Source organism: Anarrhichthys ocellatus, unplaced genomic scaffold (assembly GCF_004355925.1).
Source record: "Anarrhichthys ocellatus isolate YVR2014 unplaced genomic scaffold, GSC_Weel_1.0 scaffold100, whole genome shotgun sequence".
Taxonomy (NCBI): Eukaryota; Metazoa; Chordata; class Actinopteri; order Perciformes; family Anarhichadidae; genus Anarrhichthys; species Anarrhichthys ocellatus.
The window spans coordinates 893,112-903,036 of NW_022280130.1; positions in this window are offsets into that span (position 1 = coordinate 893,112).

Sequence of the window (9,925 nt, forward strand, 5' to 3'; positions counted from 1 at the left end):
CTACCAAAGCATCAATCCTCCACAGTCCAAGTATAGTCACTTACGTTCAGTGGTTGCAAAAAATGCCAAACTCGAGGCTTCAACGACTGCGTCCATTTCTTATGTACAGTCTACATGTAACAGTTCATTGTTTCAATGTTTTAAATTCTGGCCAGATCTTACACGTTGCTCCTTTTAATGTCAATATGTAAAAGACAAAAAACAAAAACATGAGTAAACCATTGCGTTTCCCCGAAACTGAGTGTCAGAAGCAAATGAAATATTTGTTGTCATCAGCAGCTCCATCCAGTCCAGCTCCAGAGGAACCTGGACAGTAAAAGCTAGTTGTACCACCCAGAGGAGGGTAAAAATAACGAAGTCCTGTAAACTTCTCAACAATTAAAACAGGATATGTCGCCGCTGCTTGCGGCTGTGTTGCCTTGGGCATCTCTGCATCTGCTCTGTGTTGTCTCGCCCATCTTTGAAATCTGTCCGTCGAGAGACGGAGGCACTGAAAATTCATGCCCGTTTGTTTCTTTCTTTCTTTTCTTCTCATCATTCTCCTGTTTTTGCTTTGATACTTTTCCTGAGATCTAATTTCCTCACGTCTTGTTTTTTCTAGCTGGCTGAAGGCAGAGCAGAGCCTACCATGCTACACTGCACCTATACGCAATTCAAAAACAGCCTGAGGATTTGGGAATAATTATCTAAATCTTTGCCCCACTTGTCATGCTGGACCACGGACAAGGCCCGTCTCCATTCCAACTTTACGCAGATTGAAAGTGAAGCCGTATTGTTCCGTACGCCAAAACTCTGAGCGACGCTTCCACCGCAAAGCCTGGCTGAACTCAGGTCTGCTTCTCTGCAGGTTCTATTGCGGCGTTAGTACCGACTCAGAGGAGTCCCGTCGCTGCATCGACCGCGCAAGAGTGATTGCATCCTGCCGCAATCAAACGTTGGCACGCGTTCATGCGCAGATGCACGCGGGGGGGGGACGAACGCAGTTGAACCCACGATAAGTCAGAGATCCAGTTTTAAAAAAAGTGTGTCTCCACAGCTGCACACCCAGCAGCTGACAGCTGGAGTATTGTGTGATCAGGGAACAGTGCGTGATGAGCGGTGAGTGATTATTATTGCTGCTGTATCAGTTTATCAAACCACAGGAGGACACTCACCTGGCCATGTTTCTCCTGGAAGCAGTGTCTTTCTGATATGCACACGCAGACACACACACGCACACACACACACACACACGCACACACACACACGCACACACACACACACAGAGAGAGGCGCAGAACTTAATCTAATCTGTGTGTTTTCTTGTCTGCTGCAATAATACAGCGGCCTAATTGGCTCTGACAACTTGGCCAACTCAATTCCAGCCAGTCCCGTCCAGAATGCCTCTCTATGTCTCTAATTAAGTCCAATCAGCCGGAGTGATATTTATCGATTCAACTCATCCCTCTTTCTCTCTCTCTTACACGCACACACACACACACACACACACACACACACACACACTCTATCTCTCTCTCTCTCCTTCGCACCAGCCTCCCTTCATTCTTCCTGCATGCTTTCTCAAGGAGACTTCGTTCCTCCTCTCTTTGGCTAATTTTAGTATGAGTAAAATAATTATGATTGATGCAGGTGCCTCTCTCTTCCTTCAAAGCTTTTTAAATAGATAACCCCCCCCCCCCCCAAAAAAAAAGAAAGCAAGCAAGAAGCTAATTAGCACACGAGGACGAGAAAGGCCTTATCGAGCCGTTATCAGCTCGCCTGCCCCGCAGCTTTTAAACATCATATTAGATATCTTAATCGTTCATTCTGACAGAGGCGTCAGGGACAAACTTTCTCATTTTTTTCCGACCAATTGATGTGCTCTATTTTCCCCCCCTCTGGTTCCTCACTTTTCTTTTTCTCCGAGAGACACAGAGCCGTCAGCTACGTGTCGGGAATGCTCGATGCTTTTATTCATCGAAACAACCTTTTCAGGCCCACTCCGAATGCAACGGTAGTGCGTCATTTTGGCGACTATCGACGCCACCGAAGACACGTCTGCAGTGACATTGGAGCTGATGGGTGTTTCTTGGAGTGTGCGATGGGATAGTGGCCAGATACAGAGAAAAGGGAAAGGGTTGGGGAGAGATTAACTGCACATGGGTCTATGTGTCTATGGGTGTGATTAACAGGCCGGACCATTATTTTTTTATCTTTCTTTTTGAGGTTTTTATATATTATGTAGCTTCCCAGTGGTGTTCCTCATGTATTCAAATCCCAACACGTTTTGCTAGTTTTAGCTTCAAAAGGCAATTTTTTCTTTCAGCTAACTGTTTTGTGTTTATGGCCCACAACTTTACAGTTTTGGCTCAGTCTCCCAAAGTAATTCCCAGCTCCAGTTGTTGGCAGATGTTTTACCCACTCCTCAGTGTACACTACCTGCCCAACACCAAACAACAGACAGGCAAAGCAAGAGACTAGCTAGGGAGCATAGTGGAGCAATCGGCATTTGAAGAGCCAGATACTTTTCTCAGGAGTTGGTGGAGCCCCAATCAGAGCTAAAAGACGAGTAAATATTGGACTTGCAATGATAATGTTGCTCTGCATTTGCTGGAACTGTAATGTTAACACATTAGCCATGTCAACAAAAAATCTTAAAAGGTGTGTGATGTTCCATTCGATGTGGAGGTTTGTCTCCATGTGGGCGAAAAAACAAGGATTACAACAAAGATTAGTGCTGGTCTGGGTAGGTTTCTATTTTCAACATTCTGTTTGTAGCAATTTTTTAGGAAACGCTGAGGCTACCTCTGATAGCCATCCATTCAATTTTCAATTACATTTATTTTGTAAAGCCCAAAATCACAAATAACAAATTTGCCTCAGAGGGCTTTACAATCTGTACACATGCGACATCCTCTGTCCCGGGACCCTCACATCGGAACAGGAAAAACTCCTGGATCAGGGTCAATTAACTTCAAATGAAAAATGACATTTCCTTGATCAGAATGATGCTACCTGGATCAAGCCATGCTTCAAATCTTAAACTAATTATGAGATCAAGGGACTTGTTGTTTAAACTGGTAGACTCCTCCAGCATTAGACTGAGTTTGGGTGCACACTTTACTATTCATCCAAACAGTTTTCTGCTGAAATATGTTCCTGCATGTTTGCAACTTTGGAATGTGGAATTCTACCCATATCACCTCCATTTAACCCCTTGGCAATCAATCTCATGTTCAAAACCATTTGCTCCCTGTGGCGCTTAGCCTCCTTGTACGCTGTGTGAAATCCTCGAGCTGTAGCCCAGTGGCTATCTGTTCAGACTGACCGTTAACAACAGCCTGCAGTACTAAGGTGTCTGCTCTCACCTTATCAGGAAAGCGTGCCTTGTCCGGGCATGTTCAAATACTTCTCCTGTTGGAGAATCTGGTTAGCTCCTGCCGCTGTAACGTTAGCCCCTTGCAGCCACTTCTGCTAGCTAGCATTAGGCTCGTTTGAGATGAGCCAGTCCTGCGCAGAATCGATCAGCGCACAATGCAAGCCGGTTAGATTTGTGTCCGACTTGATCCCAACATGCTCCGACGTCATGAACACGTGGTCGACGATAACCTCACGAGATCGAGGCAGCCGCAGATTTAGAGCCAGGCGCCACAGTTGCTCACAACTGACTGTATGACCTAATGCATGATGGGAAACGCCTCGCTGTCGCACCGATCAAAGAGCTGATTGGCTCTTAGATTTGACAACAAACAAATAGAAATTCCTGTTTTTCTGTGTAATTGTAATAGTTGACGATTGATTGTTGGCTCAGTCTCATGTTGTGCAACAAAGCTTTAATCTAAAACATCTTGTGTGGTTGATAATAATAAAGATTATTCATATAATATATCAAAACGAGCAGCTACACTACAAGTAGCCTACAGATCAGATCTAACAGCATGTAACTATTTCTGTGACTTCCTGTTTATTCTTTGAAGGCGGCTGAAACCGTGGACCATTGACTGTTTATAAGAAGTGGACTTTGTCATCGTGACGTCAGTCATTGGTTTGTGGACTGCCGTTTTGAAGTCTCGACTTCAGCGTTGGAAATTTTAAAACATTAAAGCATTGGCTTCACTCGGCAGAAACGGAGGTTGCCGCCTGAGTGACGTAGGCAAGCAAGCTTTTCACTCAGCGCACTTGCTTGCACCAGCAGTTAGATCTCCAGACTGTTCAAGGGTAAATCAAAAGTAATAAAGACATTTTTTTTTAAATTGCTGTGTAAATTAAAATATATAGTTTTTAATTTGATGTTGATATTATTGTTTTTATACCACGAGAAGTACCAAATCCGCGCAAAATAGGTACTGGAACACAGGCAGTGCGGAACCGAGACTTGCTTGGTTTAATAAAGCAGCAGGTTGCTGTCATCATCATTGGGAGAGTCCAACCTTTAACTCCCTTTTACATGCTCTTTCAAACTGAGGTGAGCGAGGAGTAGTGCCCGCTGACGCTTCCTGACCTCCACATAACCCTGATTTAAGACAGAATGATGCTCTCTGATCTCTGCAGCTCTACCCAAACCTCCTTTCTCCCTCTCTGTGCCAGTGTCTCTCCCCCAACTCTCTCTCTGCTCTGTACTGTTTGTGTACCTACGAACTGACAGACTCTGCTTTGATCAGGTCCGAGCCCCGGGGGCAACACACCACTGGCCCTCCTCTCTGGTTGTCTGTGCGCAGACACACACACACATTCCACATTCACTCGTTCATGGGAACATCACAGAGGCAGAGCGGGATGATGCGAGACGGAGGGGGAGAAAGAGGGAACGAGCAAAGGCTTTGATGTGCACAACATCGTCTGCGTTCATGTTTCAAACAGCAGCCTTCATAACGTAGCAGAATGTAAGAGAGGAGATGGAAAAGACTGGATGACGGGCGATTGAGCTTTCAAACCCGGCCGACCTTAACAGGAGCCGATGGGGGAAAAAAACACGGGGGCGGGCTCTTCGTCTCATTTCCTCCTCGACCTCGAGACCCGGCCCCTGCCCGTCCCTCCGACTGACAGACATCCTCTGCCTGGCTCTCGTAGTGAGCACCCTGCTAGGGTGATTAGTAGTTTCCAGTTACCCTGTGTGTGCTCGTGTGATGTGATAGAGAAAGAGCGGGGTACTTGGAGAGATTTTAAAGTGCCGAAATTGGCTGTTCAGATGCCCCGGCTCTGACCCCTCTCCAGCGAGCCAACAAGCAGATGGCATTCAAGTAGTTAGACCACGGGTGGATGGAGCGGAGGTTGAAGGCGTGGCGGGTACAATGAAGTGGCAAGCTACCTCGCTTCTCCTTCCCAATCCTTTTAGGACAGACGTAGAGGGCCGCGTTAAGTGATTTTTACTTGGGCGATTAAACTGTCTATTCAGTGAGCCAGCTGAGCCAGCCCCCCTGCTGAGCCACGAGACACGATTATGGAGGTTACGGATGTCACTTTTCTCTCCACGGATCATCTCCCGTCATCATCTTGAATATCCCCGCTCATCATCTCTTCATCGCGCTCTATCCGTTGCATCAGCCCTGAGTCACAGACGTGCCATTTATTCCCTGGCCCGGCGCCTCGCCGATGTGAAAATGATTTTGTGTCCAGGTAAACGCTTTTCGTGCTCGAGACGCGGATCTCGTTGGGGGAATTAAGTCTCCCAGGACATGTTTTTCCTGACTGCTAAAAACACTTGAAAGACCCAATCAGAAATAATGATCCCCCAGCGCCGTATTGAGCATACATGACGGTGATTTGGCGCTGTCTATCTACCGCGGAGCAATGCCTCCTCCCAGGTTGCAGGTTATTAAATGACAACACAGGGTGACGAGGAAGGAAATAGAGCTTCCACACTGGATCTAGGTCAGGCCAGATCTAGACGAGGTAGAATGCCCGGGTAAGAGATGGGCTGTGGTGCTGGAAGAGGGGAGGGGAAGCAAGACCCAGAGAACGTTGGATTTAATTTTTGTTTTTTTGTACATATTTCCTGCTCAGTAAACCACTCGCAGCCTGAAGCCAGATGGGATAGAGCCAGTGTATTCTGCAGAGAATAGGCAGGTGCTGATATAACACACTCCCGTCCCTCTAGCTCACAATCTCACCCTATTTTGGTGAGCTGCTGACAATTAGAAAAGGGAGGAGGGATTCATTGTAACAGCCAAGCTTTTCCAGATGTAACACCGCAACTGATAGCATTGTCTCTGTTGACCTTCTGGACACTGGTCAAATCTGCTATTGTTCTATTGAGGGCTGTATTCAGTCACCACAGTGCCAGACAGTTAAAACCAGCTTTGCAGGTTTCAGTTCTCATCAGATAGTACACACACACACGGTACAGTGCATATCTATACCTTATAAAATATATGTTGCTTTATTGTGAATCAAGAGTTTACAGCCATAGCAGCTCGTTGAAGCTGCACTGAAATTGGGCCTATGTTCCCTCAACCTTATGTTCCCTCTTCCCTCAACCCTATGTTCCCTAATCCCAAAGTTCCCTCAGCCCCATGTTACCCCACCACTACGTTCCCTCAGCCCAATGTTCCCTCAATCCTGTTTCCTCAGTGCTATGTTCCTTCTTCCCTCAACCCTATGTTCCCTCAACCCTATGTTCCCTCATCCCCATGTTACCTCTACCCCATGTTCCCTCAACCCTATGTTCTCTCATTCCTATGTTCCCTCAACTCTATGTTCCCTCAGTGCTCTGTTCCTTCTTCCCTCAACCCCATGTTCCTTGAGCCCTATGTTCCCTCTACCCTAAATTCCCTCAGCCCTATGTTACCTCAGATCAGTATCTCCACCAGTAATCCTAAAAATATCCCATTGGACAGAAAGCCTATTTGTCCAACAGTCTGTTATCCTTAAAACAAGAGCCCATTGTTCCATAGGCGCATTGCTCCAGAAATAAAACAAACAGCAGCACATGGCGCACTATTATGCAGAATGACGTCACCGAACCTTCCAGGTTGTGATACCTTTTTCCCTACTATGGTGAAGGCATGACCCGCACTACTCAGCCTCTGATTGGTTTAGCCTGATATTGTTATCCTGACCCTAACTGATCTCACTCCTAATGCCTAATTAGGAGTGAGATTGTGGGTGTGCAGGAAAAATGCCCCTTCAATAATCATCCCCACAATCCACAATGGAAAGTCTTCTTTGAAGGATTTTGTAAGTGAAGATCAACAAATGATGACCAACAATTTAATTATAGGTGTTTTTGTGAGTTATGTAATATGCATATGTATATTTTTTGGGTCACTTACTCGTTCTTTAGGTATGAGGACTGACAACAGGAGGCATAGCCCAGTTACAGTTGGTTATTACGGTACCTGGGTTGCATCCATCTGCCACATCCAGGCCTTATTCATCACATGGTGAGAGTGAAAGAGAGACACTGCATCATAAAGTGAAACATCACATGAATATATATTGAGTCTCTACTGTTAAAAGTAAAAATAATTTCTTATGGACACGATTTATTCAAATTATTTATTTTGTTCTGCACACATTTGCATGTCATGGCCTTTCCCTCTGCGGATCAGGCCAGAGTGCATTTCCCTGCTTCGATTGGCTGCATGAACAAATAACTCGTAATTTGGAAAATACTGAGTTAGAAAAGAAAACAATCTGTACATTATACTTATGGATTTATCTTTAAATGCATAATAAGCGGTGGCAAACAACAGGAAACATGGAGAGAGAGAATGGGGTGACATGACCAAAACATATTTTGAACATATCCATAACTTAACATTTTTCATAGAACAAGATAGGAAAACAAACTCTCTCATCTTTTCACATACTCTTGCCACTTTTCTTTCGAAAGTGTTTACACTATGAAATGAAATAATACAGTGTATTATCTGAGTCAGATTACCCAGGGTTCACCTCTCATGCCCACATTACATGCGTTATCTTTGTTCTGTCCTCGTCTCATTTCCTGTGCAGCTTTTTGTTCTGATGTCTTCCGTTGTTCTTGACTGTGAGGCACTTTAGGAACTTCTTGTAAAAAGAATAACACCATACACATGAATTCATCACTGTGATATTAATAATCTCTACCGTCATAGCTCCCTCAAGATAACACAAGAACTTGTGCAAATGGATGCGCCGCGTTCGGCGTGTGATCCCGTGGCGGCAGAGATGCAGCTTTCCTGCATAATTAGGACAATATTGATTGATGCGCTATACCGCTCAATCCCCGTAATCCGCCGAGATCTTTAAATTGCGTATGCTCCATCACAGTTTTCAGAGATGGCAGAGCTGTGTCAATCCTGCGGCTGCCTCCATGGCGGCTGACGGCGTCCCGTCAGGTGGTCCGGACTTCATTACAGACAGGGAGTCCATCTGCAAACAGCAGAAAGTCACTTGAAATTGCACTCACGCGTGGCACGTGGACGCCAGGATGAGACCAGGGAACAAGACAGACGCACGGTACAAAAAGACACTCGGAAAATAATCTCCTTCTTCAAGATGCATGTAAATGTTCCAATTTTCTCTCTCTCTGATTCGGGGTTCACAGCTGAAATGGAGGCTGCTGGCCTTTTGAGCTTTTGGAAAAAAAAACATGAAACAGCTGCGAGTCCGCGACTGCCCGCTGCTATCTTGTTGTGGACCCAAATAGAGACCGCAATTAACCTAAGTGAAAAGAAAGAAGAAGATAAAAAAAAAAATCTCTTTACTTTAAATCATGTAAATGAGTAGGACCACGAAATAGAGGCTTGGAGATTTCCCTCACCACACCTGGCTGCGCGTAGCCAGCCGAGGGACGTCACGTCCCCCTTCTGGGGGTCAGAGGTCAAGTTATTGAAGTGGAAATCAATGGTGGATTCCCAGGTGGCTCCGGGAGGACTAGAAAGGAAAGGAACATTTCAAACAAATAAATAGCAGCATTTTCAAGGTGCCCTCTCCCACTTCACAGCTGTGGATTGATCTCGCTGGGTTTAACCCTGAGGAGGCGGCGAAGAACGGGAGAAGCGAGGAGAGCCTCGCTCGGACTCGCTCTCGTTTTATGTGATTGCCACTTTTTCACCATGTTGCCGTTGACATGCTCCCTCGCTGCAGTCTGTCCAGACTCACAGGCGGCTAGTCAAGGGTAATCTACTTCACACAGCCCGGGCTTAGTGTACACTTTCATACACATCTCACTAGTCTTTGAAAAAAATATATTTTTTAAGTTCAATTAGTGGAGGGGGACAACTTTCAGATGAAAACTGGAAGGCAGCTGGGGCTCACATTGTATCCACACAAGAGGCCTATAAGGATATATATCTAAGTCTGGACCAGGGACTACTGAACAGCAAATAGTGTTTGCATTAAATTGTATCAACAGCGGTGATGTCGTGGCCTAAAGGTGGATGAACTCAAGGTCATCATTTTCCATAAAATTCAATCGTTCAACACATCGCTAACAAACTGATTTAAGCTTTGTTTGTCTTTTAAATACTTCACTTTTCATAGTGAAGATTATGACAGCTGAAAAAAGAAAACTAAACCCAGACCAAGCTCAGTGCAGATGGGTTTATCCTTGGCTACATGCCAGATTAAGAAGTGATGTGTTTGGCAGTGATCCCACCCATGGCCCCCTGTCCGCATACATCTGGGTGCAACTTTCTCTCTCAGATTGTTCTTTGCGAGCCGACCCGTGATGTGTGGTGTTATCTCCCTGGGACGCATGCATGGATCAGCTTTAATACCAGGCTGCCGACCTGGGAGACCTCTCTTCCGGAGCGACATCTCCTCTCCTGCTCGGCCTTCGGACAGATAAATATCAGGGGGGAACAAAGAACCTGCCTCTCATATCCGCTCTGACTCCGATGGACGCAGCACGCTGCAGCCCCTCCAAATTGTTTTCTTTTGTGGTAATCCGTGCCCTTGGTGGGGGGGGGGGGGGGGGGGGGTGGGGGGGGTGGGGTTTTTTTTTGGTGTTGGGTGCGCG